At 37.6% G+C, this 16,486-nt stretch overlaps 1 protein-coding gene across 1 annotated transcript in view; it reads left to right on the plus strand.

Moving 5' to 3' along the window:
• Positions 1-16,486, plus strand: part of Nrip1 (nuclear receptor interacting protein 1) — a 180,594-nt gene that overhangs the window by 49,475 nt on the left and 114,633 nt on the right. The window contains exon 3 of the mRNA XM_029555784.1: positions 1,267-1,390. The gene's annotated coding sequence lies outside the window, so the exon portion shown is untranslated. The remainder of the gene's footprint in view (positions 1-1,266; positions 1,391-16,486) is intronic.

A 16,486-nucleotide genomic window follows, 5' to 3' on the forward strand; every position in this document is an offset into this window, starting at 1 on the left:
CATATGGCAGCTAACAACTGTCTGTAACTCCAGTCCCAGAGGATCTGATAGCCTCTTCTGACCTCCGTGGGCATTGCATGACACGGGTGCACTTACCTACATGCAGGCAATACATGCATACACATAAAATAAAAATAATAAATAATTTTTTTAAAAAAAAGAAGTAATATATTACAAACACTTATTGCTAAATATTTGTACATATTTATACTTTTTTAAAAAAATAGGATAAATCTTAGGCTTGGAGTTACTACATAAAAGGGACATAAAACATTTTAAGGCATTTGACTTTTTTATCAGCTTCATTGAGGTATTGGGCATAATAAAATATACATATGTGTTGCCATACACACTACCTGAAACCATCACCACAATTCAAATAAGACCTGTTTGAATTCCTTTTCTGTGTACCCTCCTTTCCCAGGAAACCCCATTGATCTACTTCTTTTCTTTTTTTTTTTTTTTTTTTTTTTCTGCATGGTTCGGTCTTTGGTCTCCCTGTAGCCCCTGCTGGCCTAGAACTCACAGAGATCCTCTTGAGTGCTGGGATTAAAGGTGTGCGCCACCACACCCAACTAGTCTCTTTCTTTTATAATGAATTACTTTACATCAACTAAGATTGTATGCAATGGAATTACACTTAGCATGTTTGTTTTTATCTTGTTTCTTGTAGTCAGAGTAATTTCTAAGCTTTTTACTGTTGTTATATCAATGTGCTATTGGCACAGTGTTGTAAGATTACATTGTGTGAACATGCCACAGTTCATTCACCTAGAGGTGGTATTTGAATTGTTTCCAGTTGGATGCTGTTAAAAATAACTGGTTCAGCTTTGCTTTACCCATATTTACAGATATAAGGCAATTGATATTTGTTGTGTTAGAAAGGTTGTTATTTTGAAACTGAAGAAATTTATTATTTCCCTTTCTTACTTTCTTTTTTGGAGATATCCCTTTAGGAATATGTAGAATTATTGGATGTCAAAACCTCAAATTTTTAGCTTAACATAGATTAATAGCATATCCTAGCGACTAAATACCATTTCACAGTTTATTTTGTTGGAGCACCTACTTTAATCAGTTAGATAAATGCAGCATCTGGATAGCAAAGATCTTTTGCATTCCTTTAATGAGCTGATATTCACAAACAGTTTATATTTCCTTGTCAAATGATTCCTTCTGTGGCGTTTGAACAAGAAAAGGTTCTGATATAAACTTTTTGAACTTAACAAAAAAAGGTTGTCAAACTGTCGTTTCCCTTTTCTTAAGATGCACAGTTAACTGAAGGAGGACAGGAGAATCCAAAGACTCCGGGTGACATCAGAGCTCCTTTTCAACAGCCTTCTCAGTTTCCTTTCTCAGAAAGCAGAGGCTCAAACCTTGGAGACAGACGGTGAGAATACCGTTCCTCCTTTTGACTCAATCATTTGGGCTTTAATGTGTTTCAGTTTCTTTCTTGGTTGTAAATTAGTTTACAATCACCTGATCTCTGTTTTGTCTGTGAATTCAGTAAGCATTGTAGTTTAAAAGTACATAAGATCTAATCTTTAAGGAACTTACAAGGAAAGATGTGGTGCAAACAAATAAATGTAAGCAAACAATAACAGAGGTTAAGTGTTATAAGAAAAGCATAAGAAATTGTGACTAGAAATGGATAGATGACTTTTGGAAAGATAACTGGTAAGATTAAAAAAAATAGTGTTTTTATTGATGATATTTTTAATATCAAAACCCACAGAAAATGTAAAGTTAATATAAAATCTAAAATAGTAATCCTGCTTCATATAAAAAGTTAATTTTTGGAGAAAAAAATAGAAATGTGTTTTTATTATTGTGGGTGTATGAGAGTAGCCTCTTAAAAGGTGTTTCTGAGAAATCATAAAATGATTGGTTTGAATAAACACAAGTAGGTGGGTAGTGAACAGAAGAAATGTGTGAGGAGCCAGCTCTGGTCAAGTAACATGCCTGTGTTCTATCAGAACTGCAACCCAAGTGAGTTTCTCACATCTTGAGCCCTTGAACCTTATGCTATTTATTCCTAGGCAGAAGAAGTCCACTTAAACTAGGAAAAGGCATAGTGATTGATGATTTTGCTTGTAAGTGCTTGGAAGAGTTCACTTTTAGTCAGAGAAAGAACTCAAAACTGGTCAGAAGAATGACAGCAGATACACCCTAAATTTGCTTGTTTTAGTTGACATGGTATTACAAAATAGGACTGGTAACGCTAAGCCAACTTTGTTCTGTTCTTGGGGCTTGACAGGTGGTATCTATTGATGTCTGCGTGGTATCATTATTCTGTTCATATTCAGAAAACCTAGTGGTAAATTAGCTTAAATCATTCTACTAAATATTTATCTTATAATTTCACCATAAAACATTGTTTTTAAAAACTGCATAAAATTGTCAGTATTTAGTTACTAGTTGTTTTTCACAATTTTATATTTTGTCTTCCTCTATCTTAGAACTTAAATCAACTATGCTTTTCTTTATAAACAATGTTAGTTTTTTCACTAACATTGTATGTTAATGAAAATCAACACACTAAAGCCTGCATATATACACACATATACTTACACACGAACACATAGTTGGTATTGAACTCCTTTCTCCACCCTTACTTTTGTTAAAGTGAACATTAAAAGAATGCACATTCCTCTGAGTCCTTCCTAGATACAATTAATTCCTTGGTGTTTGTCAACACCCTCATTTTGCCAAGTTACCAGAAGAGGCAACAATCACTTAGGAGGTGACCTGGAGAATCATAGATAGCAATCAGCTGACTACATAGCCAATGAGAATTCCTTAGAAAATGAGTAAATCTAGCCAATGTGGTGGCACTGTGACCCCATCAGTGGAGGCTGAAACAGGAAGGCTTTTGAGTTATAGCCCAGAATGGGCCACATGGTATCTATGAGAGGCAGCTGTTATGAAATGAAGTGGAAAAGGGGAAACCAGCAAATGTAGGTCTTCTTTCTAAGTTAAATAGGATTGTTTAGAACAGTGAACAATTTTGAAAGAAATAAATCATTAATAGTGATTTTTCTAGATCCTTTGTATACATTTAAAATGTTTCAAGATTTTTTAAAGTGAGTATGCTCAGTTTTTATTTTCTAATGTGCGCTTTGTGTGGGCTGACAATGTGGCTTAGTTGATCAAGTGCTTGCCTAACGCGCAGGAAGCCCTGGAGTCAGTCCCCGACACAGTGTAAAACTAACCCTCTTTCACAGCCTTATACTCCCAACACTCAGGAGGTGGGGGCAGGAAGATAACAAGTCAAGATTATCCTCCTCCACTACATAGTAACTTGGAGACCAGCCTTTAGTCCCAGCACTCAGGGGCAGGGGAAGGAGGATCTCTGTGAGCTCCAGGTCAGCCTGGTCTACAGAGCGAAATCCAGGCCAGCTAGGACTACAGGGAGACCCTGTCTCAAAAAGACCAAAAAATAAAAAACAATTGCAGGCCCAGCATGGTGGTGCATGCCTTTAATCCTAGTGCTCTGGAGACAGAAGTAGCTGAATCTCTGCGAGAGATCAAGGCCAGCCTGGTCTACATAGCAAGTTCTAGACCAGCTGGGCTATAGTTGTATCAAAATAATAATAATAATAATCCCATAAAACTGAACATCTTGGGTACAATTAGCTAATTGACTATGAGTCATTTTAGTGTAAACACTTAAATATAATAATTTTCCCACAGAAGGGAACTTTAACTGTCATATGTCATGTTTTTTCTCAAGGACGAGTTCTTTATTGTATGTTTCTTTCTAATTTGATTAAATTGTTGATGACTTTCAACAAATGTTTTGAGTATTAAAACTTTTATGTCAGTGATATGAAAGTGGCCCATGATAGCTGGTTCTTACAGATTAGGATGCTAGGTTGGTATGGTGTGATGAATGAATACTTGGAAATATCTTCCTGAACCTTTATAAAACACTCCAGAGGGCTAGTGAAAATGCCTTAGCAGACAAGAGCACCAGCTGCCAACCCTAGCAACCTGAGTTCAATCCCCTGACACAGGTGGTGGAAGGAGAGAATTGAGAATTGGCTTTTGAAAATTGGTCTCTGTCCTCCACATGCATGCTGTGGCATGTATGCGACACACATGCACTAAATAAACAAACAAATATTTAAAAACTAAAACACTCCTGAAAGAACCTCAATTCTCCTTATCCAGAGGTCCCCAGTGGATGCCTGACAACCTACAGCATCCCCCAGGTACAGTAACATACCATATATGCCTACCTGGTACAGTTAATTTAAAGCTAGCTGCAATAAGAGACCAACAATAATCACAAATAATAAGAAAAATATAGTAATATAGTATAACAAAAGTTTGGGAGTTTTCTTTCTCTAGCTTGAAGTATCTTAGGTATTGCACTAACCATGCTGGAAAAAGATAACTGAAACTGGAAATTGAAATCTTGGATATATAGTAATGGATTAATTTAATGCTTTCTGTTTAATAAATAATAGTTTGTGAAAGGTATTCAAATTTCCAAAGTTTTCGGTAGGAACATGTTGCAGACAAAACCCAAATCAGTCCTTTTAATTGGAATTAATTGCTGTACAACAACTTGGCTGCCATTAACTAGTTTGGCTGTCCCACTGATGTTTCCCTGGCTTCGTGGGCAACCCTGGTCAGAAAACCTAGATGCTTGGCTCAAATGAAGCGTTGTTCCTTTCCAACATTGCTTCCACCTACTTTACTCTCACAGCCAGCCATCTTATTCCAGAGCCTTACTATTTATCTGCCCATGTCCTACCTCCGTTTCTGGGCCACCAGCTTTTCGTAAAGCACCAACTTATTTGTGTTATTTTTCTAGTCATAAAATACTTAAGTGAGTCTTAAAATGACAAGGCTTTCTTAATTAATCCTAACAGCATGACAGTAGGAAGCCCTATAATTAACATTTCTTCTAAATTTGGTTTCTGTAAAGAATGGCCTTTCCTTAACTCTTCTCCTGAATACTTTAATTAATACAAGTAACATTATTTGAGGAGGAAAATCTCTACTGTACTAAACTTCTGTATCTACTCAGGAATTTCTTTCCTACAAAAGACTTCAAATGAAATAAGTAAAATAATTAAAAACTCTGTTGCACCAACTGTAAATTCATTTTATTGCATGGACCCTAGTCTCTTTCATTTGAGTTAACTGGCAAACCTGATATTCTTGATTCTTTGCACATTTGCCCTTCAACCATGTGCTCTGTGGTTTGCCATCTGAACTTGGTATGTGTCTAATAATAGAGCTTATTGTACATTTTATTTTGGTAGTAGAATTTCCCCATTTGGGATCAGATATAAGCCAATCATTTGCAAGCCCTGTTGATCTTTGCTTCGCTTACATATAGTAAAACTGTCCATAGGGCAGTTGGAGCAAATGCAGTGAAAGCTGTGTCTCTGATCCCTGGCACCAAGAAGACAAAATAAAAAATGAAAGAAAAAAGAAGAATATTCTCTTATGTCAAAACGAATTTACAGCTGATACAACAGAGTTTTTAATTATTGCCACCTTGCTTGCATCCTCTGCCATGCTCCAGACTGTCCTCTGAGCTCATGCTGCTCAGTGCCCATAGTGAAGTTCCCGCTTTTGTTTTAGTGTTTCCATTCATTTTAGTGTTTTAGTAGTTAGACACATTCACCCTTTTAAAAAGGCACCTGTATGTGTTAGATTGGAAATTAAGCAAAAGACATGCAGATTATACCTCCACATCTTTCATGAAACTCAAGGGCCCTCAGATTACTGTCACATCCTATGTAAGTTTCTCATTATTGGCAATTTCTGTTCTTTGAGGAGGCAACTTTGTTTCTAGAACATTTTGTCTTGTATCCAGCCATGCCTCCTTTCCTGGGTTGATGTCCCTCCCACTCCTTTAAGAGTACTAAAGTTTCTTTTCCAGCTGGCAAAGCCCTTGATTGTCCCTACAACCACCTCATACCACACCTCTGTAAACTGCCTCCTTCAGAAACTGCTCTCCGCTGTCCCCCTACCTATATCCAGAAAATTTGTCCCTCAGTGCCTTCTCCTTTGTATTTGTGTTTTTATTTAAGTATTATCTCAGAATGTGGTTGATTACATTTTTTCTTGAAAAGCTTATGAAGCTTGTACAGGCTGATTTGTCACTGGCTCCTTGTAGCAACAGCTCATAACATACAGCTGCTTTATCAACATTTGTGGTATACCGTACTTATAGTATGGTAAACTCAGAACAGTCCTGACTACAAAGATGGGAGATATTTCAAGTCCTTCTTCACCTGCTAATCTTTTTTTAAAAGAGATCCTTTCCTTTCGTCAACTAGATCTTGGAGGCATTTCTTCTTTTTTCTTTCGTTTTTCATTTTGCCCTCTCAGTGCTAGGGATCAGAGGCTTCATGCGTGCTAGGCAAGGCTCGACCACTAATTCTTTATCTGGCGTAGTCATGGTGGAAACCTTGAAATTAGAAAACAAGTATTTTGTTTGAAGATGATCAAGATTCTGCTTCTTGGCTTTTACCCAAGTAAATCATCAGTGCTTCTCAAACTTTGTCTCAGGCCATCTTTATATTCTATTTTTTAATATTTTATTTATTATTTTTATTTTATGTGTGCGAGTGTATTGTCTGCATGTATGTGAGTGCACCCGTGTCATGAAGTGCTGCGGAGATCAGAAGAGGGCTTCAGATTCCCCTGGAACTGAAGTTAAGGACGGTTCATAGCTGCCATGTGGGTGCTGGGAATCGAACCCACAAGAGTCCTCTGTGGAGGAGGCAGTGCTCTTAACTGCTGAGCCATCTCTCTAGCCCCCATCTTTATATTCTTAAGGAATTGAAAACCCAGGTGAATTTTTGTTATAAGCAATTTAACTGGGAAAAGTTTTGAAATGCAGAAATGCTCAGATACATTAGCCAGTAAAGCAATGAGACATAGCCTTGGGATGGTACCATGTACATGCATTAGAGAGATACCCAAAAGCCCATAACATTTCAGTATTATGAAAGTAAGCACCTCCTGTGCTTCTTGAATGGGTCATCAAGACCCTTGAGGGTCACTGGTCCACACTCTGAGACTGCTATCTAATAGGAATTCACTTTTCTAATTGCCAACAGAATGTTCTATTCCTTCCTTCTAATGTAACCTAACTTTTGTGTTTATGGATTAGAAGTTTTCTTCTTTACATTTACAGAGTTCATCATATTACCCACTCTTCTATTAATGTCTAGACATAGAATGTGCTGGAACTCATTACCAGTGTTAGCTTGGCAGTCATAAGAGAGATGCTTACTCAAGAAGAAGTCATTTTATTTGTGGATACTCATAAGGTATACTCACAACTCTTAGCTGTGCCCTGTTAGTAATCCTGGCTTTCAAGAGCTGTCACTCTTTTATGACTTGTGAAATTCCAAATACTTCTCCTATGAAGATTTTTCTTACTCCAGAGATTGGGAAAGTTCGGTCATCAATGAAGTCTTAGAATGAAGTTGATATTTTCTTTTAGGAGAACCATAGGCTTCCCTTCAAGGCTTTCCTTCTCTCCTCTGTGTGACCTTACCCCCTGCTTGCCTCAACCTGATCCCAGATGCTGGCACTCCTTTTCTGAGGACAGTCTGCTCTCTGGCAGATGCTTAGTTGGCCCTAGTGACTGACTCCTCTTTTTACTCTCTACTCTCTTACCTTGGCCGGTACTCTGTTAAATTCTTTCTGAGGTCTTAGCAGGACAGTCAGTCTCTAGAGTATTTAACGACTCTTCAAAATACGTGAGCACTGGGTCTTCCCTGAGAGTTCTGGGAAAGTATTTTGTACCTTTCAGCTGTTGGTAATACCAAAATGGCTACTAGTCAGACTCTTGACTTACTAACAGCTTTTTTTCTCATAGTCTTTTATTGCATGCTGATGTCATGATGTGCACTGGAATTTGGGGTTTTAGTATGATTACCAGTGATAATCTAGAAGCATAAAGCCCACAAAACACTGGGAGTTTTTATCTTTTAATTCTGTGTTCTAAACATAGTAGGCCCTCAGTAAATGTTTGTCCAGTAAATTTTCTTTCTCATTAGTGTTGGATAAAACTTTTAGCTCCAGCACCCATATTATAATTTAAGCCAGACCTCTACCCCACTCACTCACTCATAGCCTTTGATCTGATGCAGTGGCACATGCGCGTAATCCTAGCATTTGAAGGGCTGAGGCAGTTAAGATCATGAGTTCAAGTCTAGCTTGGACTAAATAGACCATAAGACCTTGTTGCAAACAAACAAAAAAGAAAAAGAAAGAAAAACAGACACATGCCTTCAAGTTGTTCCACAAAGGTCAATCTTCGTAAGCAAAACCCTTGCCTAGTAATGAAGAATGATATTTGAAATGTATAAAGTTCAGATCTCATACTATAACTCTCTTAAACACATCTATAGAACTTAATGTTTTTCTTGAAACTTCATATAATTCCTTTAACACAGTATTTTACCTACACTAGAAATCTAGTAATTATTTTGTTTCTGTCTTTTGCTATTAAATACCACCTGTCTTGTATCTGTGCATTATATAAATTGCTTTCTAAATGTTCAAACCAGCCTTTATTATTTTCTGAGCTGTGTTTTTCTTTAACTTTCTTGCCTGCATCTGAATTTGATTGTGATTTCTTCTCTGCACTAACTGGCCTACAATTTCTTCTCCCAAATCATCAACAAACCCACAGATTTTGTTTTTTGGTTTGTTTTGTAATATTCATTTAATCATACCATTTCCTCTAAAACTTACATTCCCAGTGGATAAAGGCCAGAGAGCTCCTTGGCATGGCCTTGATTCAGAAGTCCTTGGTCTTCTCAGCATTGTTAGCCTAATCTCCAGTCACAATAGGCAGTCATCCCTCCCTTGTCACACTGGGCTCTGCCTTGCCTTCAAGTACATTTCTGTAACCTAGAATGGTTGCCTTATCTTCGCTTGGCCAGCACTTACTCTTTCCATTAATCACCCCCACCATTTGCATGCCCACAGTACTCAAAGCTTGTTTAAACCCTGCTGTGTGTTCCTAGAGCACTTGTTACATGCCTCCATCCGAGCAGTCAGCACAGCATAGCTTCCCTGCCTTTTTGCCCAGTGAGCAAAGATCCACACGTTTAGTGCGCTCTCCTATCATACATTCACTAGGCATCAGTACCCTTTCCTGTAGTGTTTGAAATAGTATGTCTGAATTCAAGTCAGTGAAAATGTGGTCGATACTCAGCAGAATCTTGAATTTATTTATTCTGTTTCTTAAAGGGAGTAGTTTACATCCTTTGGGAAATTCATAAATTTCCTACCTTATACTAAATTTTTTTGAGGTGTGCTTGTTCTGTGGGACACATGTGGAAATCAGAATTTAACTCTGTGGAGTTCATTCTCTCTCTCCACCTTGATGTGGATTCCAGGAATAAAACTCAGGTCACCAGACTTGGGCCTCAAGTGCCTTTACCTCTGTTCAGTTTGCAGTTTATTCCACTGGACTATTTCTTTTTGACTGCTATGACACTATGACAGTTTTGTCATCATTTTGCTTTCCTTTTAGAGTACTGGTTTTAAAACTTGCTGCCTAAACCATCTAAATTAAAGTGTGAAAGTATTGCTTGGGCACCCTCATTGTCTTAGTACACTTTCTGTCCTTCTAGTAAGATACCAGAGCCAGGACTGACTAATCTATGAGGAATAAAGGTGTTTCCTTATGGTTCTAGATACTGAGAGGTCTAAGAGCCTTGTGCTCTCATTTACTGGCTTCTGGTGAAGCCTTGTTCCATCATAGCACACAAGGTAGCAGACAGAAGGCATCACGGTGGGAGATAGCCAGGTAGCTGATGTCTTCCTCATCAAAGTGTGAATACCGTTGTAGGGAACTTCTCAAAGGGCCCACCTGCAAATACCATTAATGGATGAAATTGAGGATGCAGTTTCTAACACATAAACTTAGGGAGACACACTCATACAGTAGCAACCCATAATTGGCATTAATACTTTCTCTTTTGGCCTATGCATTGAAATGTTTTAAAAAAAAAAAAACCGCAAGTGTTATTTCTCCCTTGTAGTAAACAATACTATGATTGCCTTACCCTGCTGTACTCCTGTCCACTTTCAGTGTTCTGATGACCCTCCCTCAACAGAGCATCTGTCACAGTATCCATAAGAAATGTGCTAGCCATATGATGCTGTTGGATTTGTTACTTTAGCAAGCTATGTGCAATATACATGAAGTTTATGGTTAACTAGCTAAAAGATTATTTTTCAAAAAATGAAAATCCTAGATTAATGATGAAAATAATTCGAAGTCTTCACCCGTCATTGTGCTACAAATCTAAAAGTCATTATAAAGGTTTATCTCTATTAGTCTTTAGGCACAAAGGAAGGGTTGTTTACTTTTGAGGACTAATAGTTGCCCCAACCTTTATGATTGCTTGCTTACATAATTTATTATAAAAGAATGCTTCTTGGTAAACCATCTCTGCAGAATGCCTGTGATTTGTTCTGCTCTGCTTGTGAAGGGTTAAGAGGAGACAACATCCTGTCAAAGACCTTGTTTTGAATTTTGCTTCTCACACTGGCACAGATCCTGCTAAGAGCAGCCCAGATTAGTTCGGGAAACCTTTGAAGAGATTTAAGACGTCCTTCAGCCAGTCTGAAGGTTTTTGTCTTGCAAATCCAGTACAAGGGCGCCTGCAGGCATCTCGACCCTTGCTGTGCTGCTGTTGCAGCTCAAGGTCACACTAACCCGCCCTGTGACATTCAACAACAACAGAAAAAAATCGTGTGGTGAAACTGCTTCAGAATTCAACCAACCAACAACTTCCTTCAGTGAGGAACTGAGGAAGAAGTCTTTCCCTCCCCGCCTTCTCTTTCTTTTTGGGGGGGTTTGTGAATTTTTGCTGTAGGAAATAATCCTGGATTTCTGGTGTGTGTGATGACAAGGTCATTTCTTAATTAGAACACATGTAAAGAACAAAGCTAAATGGCTTCAAAACAGCTTTGTAGTTGATGGAGAGGATTTAAATTATTTAAAGAGATAGTCACCCATGTATGATGGAAAAGGAATTCTAAAGGCATTAACTCCTTCCTTCCTGTCTACTTGCTGTTTCTTTGACTTCTTTATGTCTGACTTTAGAGGGTTGCATTCTAAAATAAAGAAAATATTTTTATGTGTCCAGGGTTTGCTTTTTCCTTTCTTACAAAGGGAAAACATAATTTATAAATCATACTCTCAGATAAACTTCTAATGGAGAAGTTTTCTCCATGAAATTTATGTCTTGGGAATTTTATCAGATGAGTTAGCAACTAGGAATCAGATGCACTGGCAACTGTCATTAATGTAGTCTGCCTTGGAGGGGTGAATGAAGCCCTTCGTTACCCCTCTCCTCCTCCTAACTTCTACTCATTTCAGATTCACATATCTTACTAAGCAGTTTAGCTCTGCTTCTTTAAAATTATCAGCCTGTATCATTTAGGTTTCTCAAATTTCAAAGATTGAAATGGAATACAAGCTTTTTCTTAAGGAATGGGGGGAGACTGTGCATAATTTTTGTTTAAAATGGGCTTAAAGAAACTTATTTCTGAGAACATTTTTAGGCATGTCCACAAACACTCAGCACCCATGTTCGACTCACTTCCCACTGGAGGCCTGGTCCTCCATGCGATTCCATGTCTGCTGTGGGCTAGTACTAGCTATCCAATACCTGAGTGGGATAGAATCCAAGGGAATTGGTTTGTTCCGTTTGAAACTTCATGCATGATATGCCTGTGGTATTGGAGCCCAGAAATCTAGAGAGTACTTTTATGATTGATACCTTAATAGGTCTTATATATAAAAGCATGTATGATAGTTATTTCTGTATGTGCAAAATCACATATAGAAATTTTGATTTGATATTTTGATGGTAGCAGAATGCACTTCTAGTTGCTTTCTACATAGATGTTTTTCTGCAGATGTGACTAACTAGTCAGTTAACTAGGCCAACTATATTGTAAAGATGCATAGTATTTTCACTGTGATTATTTTAATAGATACTTTGGATTTTGTGGGCCATAATTAAACTGTTTAAGTCTGAGGGGATAAACCTGGGATATTACATAAGAACTACTTAGAATTTACTAAATCTGTTATTCTGAAGGATTTTCTTCCTGTCAAGAAGCAGTTTCTTTGGATTCATGCAAAGAAAAAGGATATTTACATCAAGATATATATTTCTAGGTATGGGTTGGATATTTTGAAGGATTTCAGGTTTGCCAAAGGAAATCTATGTGTATGGAAATGGAGTGATTTGGTGCATCCTTGCCCTTGCCTGGAGTCTGGAATGCCCTAAATGTCATATATGACCCATGCTCACCTGCTAGTAATTTCTAATTTACTGTTCTAATTCATCGATTTGTTATCACTAATTGTTCTTCATTTACTTCTGTGTAGTTTCCAGTACCTAAAGGGTTGAAAGGTTGCTGTAATTGGCACCCGCAGCTGCTCTTTCTTTTGACAGGGGATAATTTTGCAGCCTATGCTTTGTGTGACAGCTGCCTAATTGGGCATTCTCCCCTTGTAGCAAGCTTGCCTCTTCCAGCCTCCCTGCTGACAAATGGTGGTGGATTATAGATGAGGACAAGCTGACCCATTCGACCTTGCTGAGACAGCGGGGAGGGGCCTTCTGCTACTTGAGGGAAGCTTTAGGTCATTTAGAGGACAAGGTCATGAGCCAGGTGGAGAAATGACATGATCTCACATGACAGTAGCCTGATGACATGGTCAGCCTGTCAAGGACAAATGTATCAGTATTGATTAAGCATTATTGCAATACTTCACTGAATTCCCTAGTATTTTTAATTGTTGCTACTGATTTTTTTTAAAGAAGAAGGAAGAATGCAGAATAAAATACATTTTTTAACAATGTTAAAGCATTTGTTTATATTAAAAAGAGTTAGTTTAGGAAGCTTCCTAATTAAGTTTCTTCCATTATAAAGAGTATTCTGTTCTTAATTATAGCTTAGTTTACAGTCCTTTGACTATCAGTACTTTTCAAGTTATTTGAAAATTAGGCAGACAAATTAAATTGAGGTAATGTTTGTTTTTACACAAGTATTTAACAACCTCTGTCATCACCCTATCAGTGACTGACATACTTTTTATATATTGAGTAAAGAAAAAAATAAGACAAATGAAAATGCCTAATTAAAAAGAGCTCTAAGATTTATAAGATCAAATATACCACCGTGCCACTAAAATTATAAGGTGTTATAACTCTTTCAATAATTTTTGAGGCCTGAAAATATTTCTTAAACAGCCTGTAATGATATTTAGTGTAAAACCTTCAAGATAAATGGAAAGATTTTCACTATTAGTAAGGCACGTGCTCTCTTTGAAGTAGACTTGAAATATTCCATCTTTAAGTGTAAAATCATAAGGATACACGCTGAGCCTATTAACTCTATGATAGTACCTGAAAGTTATATCCATGAGAACTATACTATATAGAACTATACTATATATAAGAATGTCTCACTTTTAAAAGCACTGAATAAGTTTAACATAGATAATACTAATTATAATTCTTATTAAACAATACTTATGGGATGCTATTAGATAAAAATCCAAACAGGAGGAAATTTTATGCCCGGGAGTAAAAAATGAGGAATGGTAAAGTATGATGAATAGTTCATGTAAGTAGACACATCCGTGTTTTCATGGTGTGTGTGTGTGTGTGTGTGTGTGTGTGTGTGTGTGTGTGTGTGTGTGATTCTGACCACGCTGTACACGCACTGAGCTGTACTCAAACCTTGAGTCAGGCTGGTGGAAGTTTAACCCTGTGTGCTTGCACACGTACGCTTGATTAGTAGTTGTGGTTGTCTCAGCAGAAGACAAACTGCCCTCCTCCTTGTATTGGTCGGGACCCGGGCACTGGGGAGCCAAGGCAGAGAAAGAAAAGAGGTTTTGCATTAGTATTCTATGAAAGCCTTACTGTCTGCAGAACAAATTGATTGCTCCGGTGTACCTGTGCTTGGCACCACTGCTGTGAAAGAAAGGTAGGGCTATAATCTGTTTTATTGTATTACATATTGTGACACTCCAGGAATATTTAGCATGAACCCTTTCTGTGGCACCTGCTGCAAGTCTAAGTAAAAGAAAGGACAGAAATGAATGAAAAGTATGTAAGAACAGTAGGCTACAGCTTTGTTTACGTCAGTCCATGAGTTCATTCGAGTAAGATAATTTTGCTAAAAGGCAGTCACTGGGAACATAACCTGATGGATAACGAAACCCTGAAAAATCTTCTGAGGCTCTAATCTGCTTCCCTGCTTGAGATGAGTCAGGCAAAGATGACATTCAAGTTAATACCGTAAGATTTTTGACTAGAGAGTGAGAGAGAAGTAATAGAAGTGGTTATGTACACAATGAGTTTAGGAGATTATTTTCAGTGCATTGTTTTCTTAAAGGTTCATTGAGTACAGAGGAATAAGCAACAGACTCACTTAAAAAAGAAGTAGGTACTGTGTTGTCTTAAGTTTTATTAAGAAATGTGCTGTTTATTTTTGTCTTTCCTAGTTCGTTTGTATAAACATTGTGCTGTTATATTTCTATTGTTGGAAATGGAAAAGCAATTACATTATTTGCTTTCTCATACCCCCCCCCATACACACCCCAGTAATGCTTTTCTGATAGGGACTTATGTGTAATTTGGGATTGCCAGTATGAACTGAATAAATGTTGTAATTTTTTTTTAAATGATTCAAATATCTGTGATTGGACTTAGAGCCCAAGTATTTCTGAAACCTGGTTACTGCACTTCAGGCTGTGTGTACATCAGTCCTGTCTGAAAGAAGAGAAGCACTCCCTCTTATCCAAGCCTTTGCCACATGTGAACTGCGGGTGCCCTTTGCCTCCTCTGTCCATGTCCCTATCCAGTGTTACAGTCAGAGAACACTGTATTTAAGAGAAAGCCGAACAGCTCGTACTAATACTAATAATTGATGGAGTCAGAGCTAAAGTTGATTTTCATTATTTACTTTGATATTCTTGAAATTCACATATAGCTTTACATGTTATAGATTCCATACAGCTTTCATGTGCATGTGTGCATGACTGTTCTCTATATGTTAATTATATCTCATAAAGACATCCTGCTACAGACACAGCTATATAGGCTGTGGATGTTGATGAGGACTTGCTCTGAGATCCTTTGATAGAAAATAAGTGACTAGAGAAGCATTCTACACATTTGTTAAAATCAAACAAAAGTATATATATTCTAATACAAAACAGTGATGAAAATGAACTATTTCAGGTCATGCTGTCTGTAAAGAAAATGGAATATTTTCAAAAAACTTCCATATTCAATGGCAAAATTACCATTATTGAATGTATCTTAAATTATCTTAAATTAATATAGCCATCAAATTTACAAGTTCTATATTTTGATATACCTAGTTTATGGTTGTTGTTTTTCTTAACTTGTTGAAAAAGTATCAGAAAAGATTGAGGAAAATAAGCCTCAGAAATAAGAATCCAAATATCTTCTTTTTTCGGAATAAGAGAAATTTTGAAACTCTTCTGTTTGGGTTTTAAAATTTCTAGCTGTCTTAAAATTTTGAAAAACGGTGCTGGAGAGATGGCTCAGCAGTTAAGAGCACTGACTGCTCTTGCAGAGGACCCAGGTTTTCCCAGCACCCACATGTCGGCTACAAACCGTCCTTAACTCCAGTTCCAGGGGAATCCGAAGCCCTTTTCTGACCTCCATGGCATTGCACAACACCGGTGCACTCACATACATGCAGGCAATACACTCATACACATAAAGTAAAAATAACAAAATATTTTTTAAATTTTTTGAAAAACTTGAAAGCTTTCAGTCCCTTTTTTTAAGTGATAATTTTTGCTAAATTAGTTGACATTTTTGAACATGTGTAATGCGTTCTGGTTACTCTCTCCCACTTCCTTCCCCCCGTCACTTCCCTACCCTGCTTCCTACAAATCTTTTTCCTTTTCTTACATTCATGCCTTATTTTTTTGTTTTGTTACCCACTGAGTTTACCCAGGGTTGACTATGACCATGGTTTAGAACTGTCCATTGGAGCCTAGTGGGTTCAATTGAAGGCAAGGACTGCCCAAGGAGAGGGGTGAGGAGATGGAGGAGACAAGAGGACATGGGGGAATGGTTAACCAAAACAAAGGTTCTATGAAAAAGCCATATGGAAACCTACTATGTTGTAAACCCATTAAAAAATAAAAGTCCAGTGTGATTCTGCACACTTTTAATCCCAGCACCTGGGAGGCAGAGGCCAGCAAATCTCTGTGAGTTCAAGAGCAGCCAGTGCTGCATATTGAGATCCTATCTCAGTCAACAGATCCATCCTTCTATCAATAAAACTTTTTAAAAAGTTAAAAGACAGGGCTGGAGAGATGGCTCAGCGGTTAAGAACACTGGTTGTTCTTCCAGAAGACCTGGGTTTGAATCCCAGCACCCACATGGCAGCTAACAACTGTCCTAACTCCAGTTCCAGGGAATCT

This window comes from Nannospalax galili, unplaced genomic scaffold, assembly GCF_000622305.1.
Source record: "Nannospalax galili isolate Female #2095 unplaced genomic scaffold, S.galili_v1.0 scaffold266, whole genome shotgun sequence".
In the NCBI taxonomy this organism is placed as follows: domain Eukaryota; kingdom Metazoa; phylum Chordata; class Mammalia; order Rodentia; family Spalacidae; genus Nannospalax; species Nannospalax galili.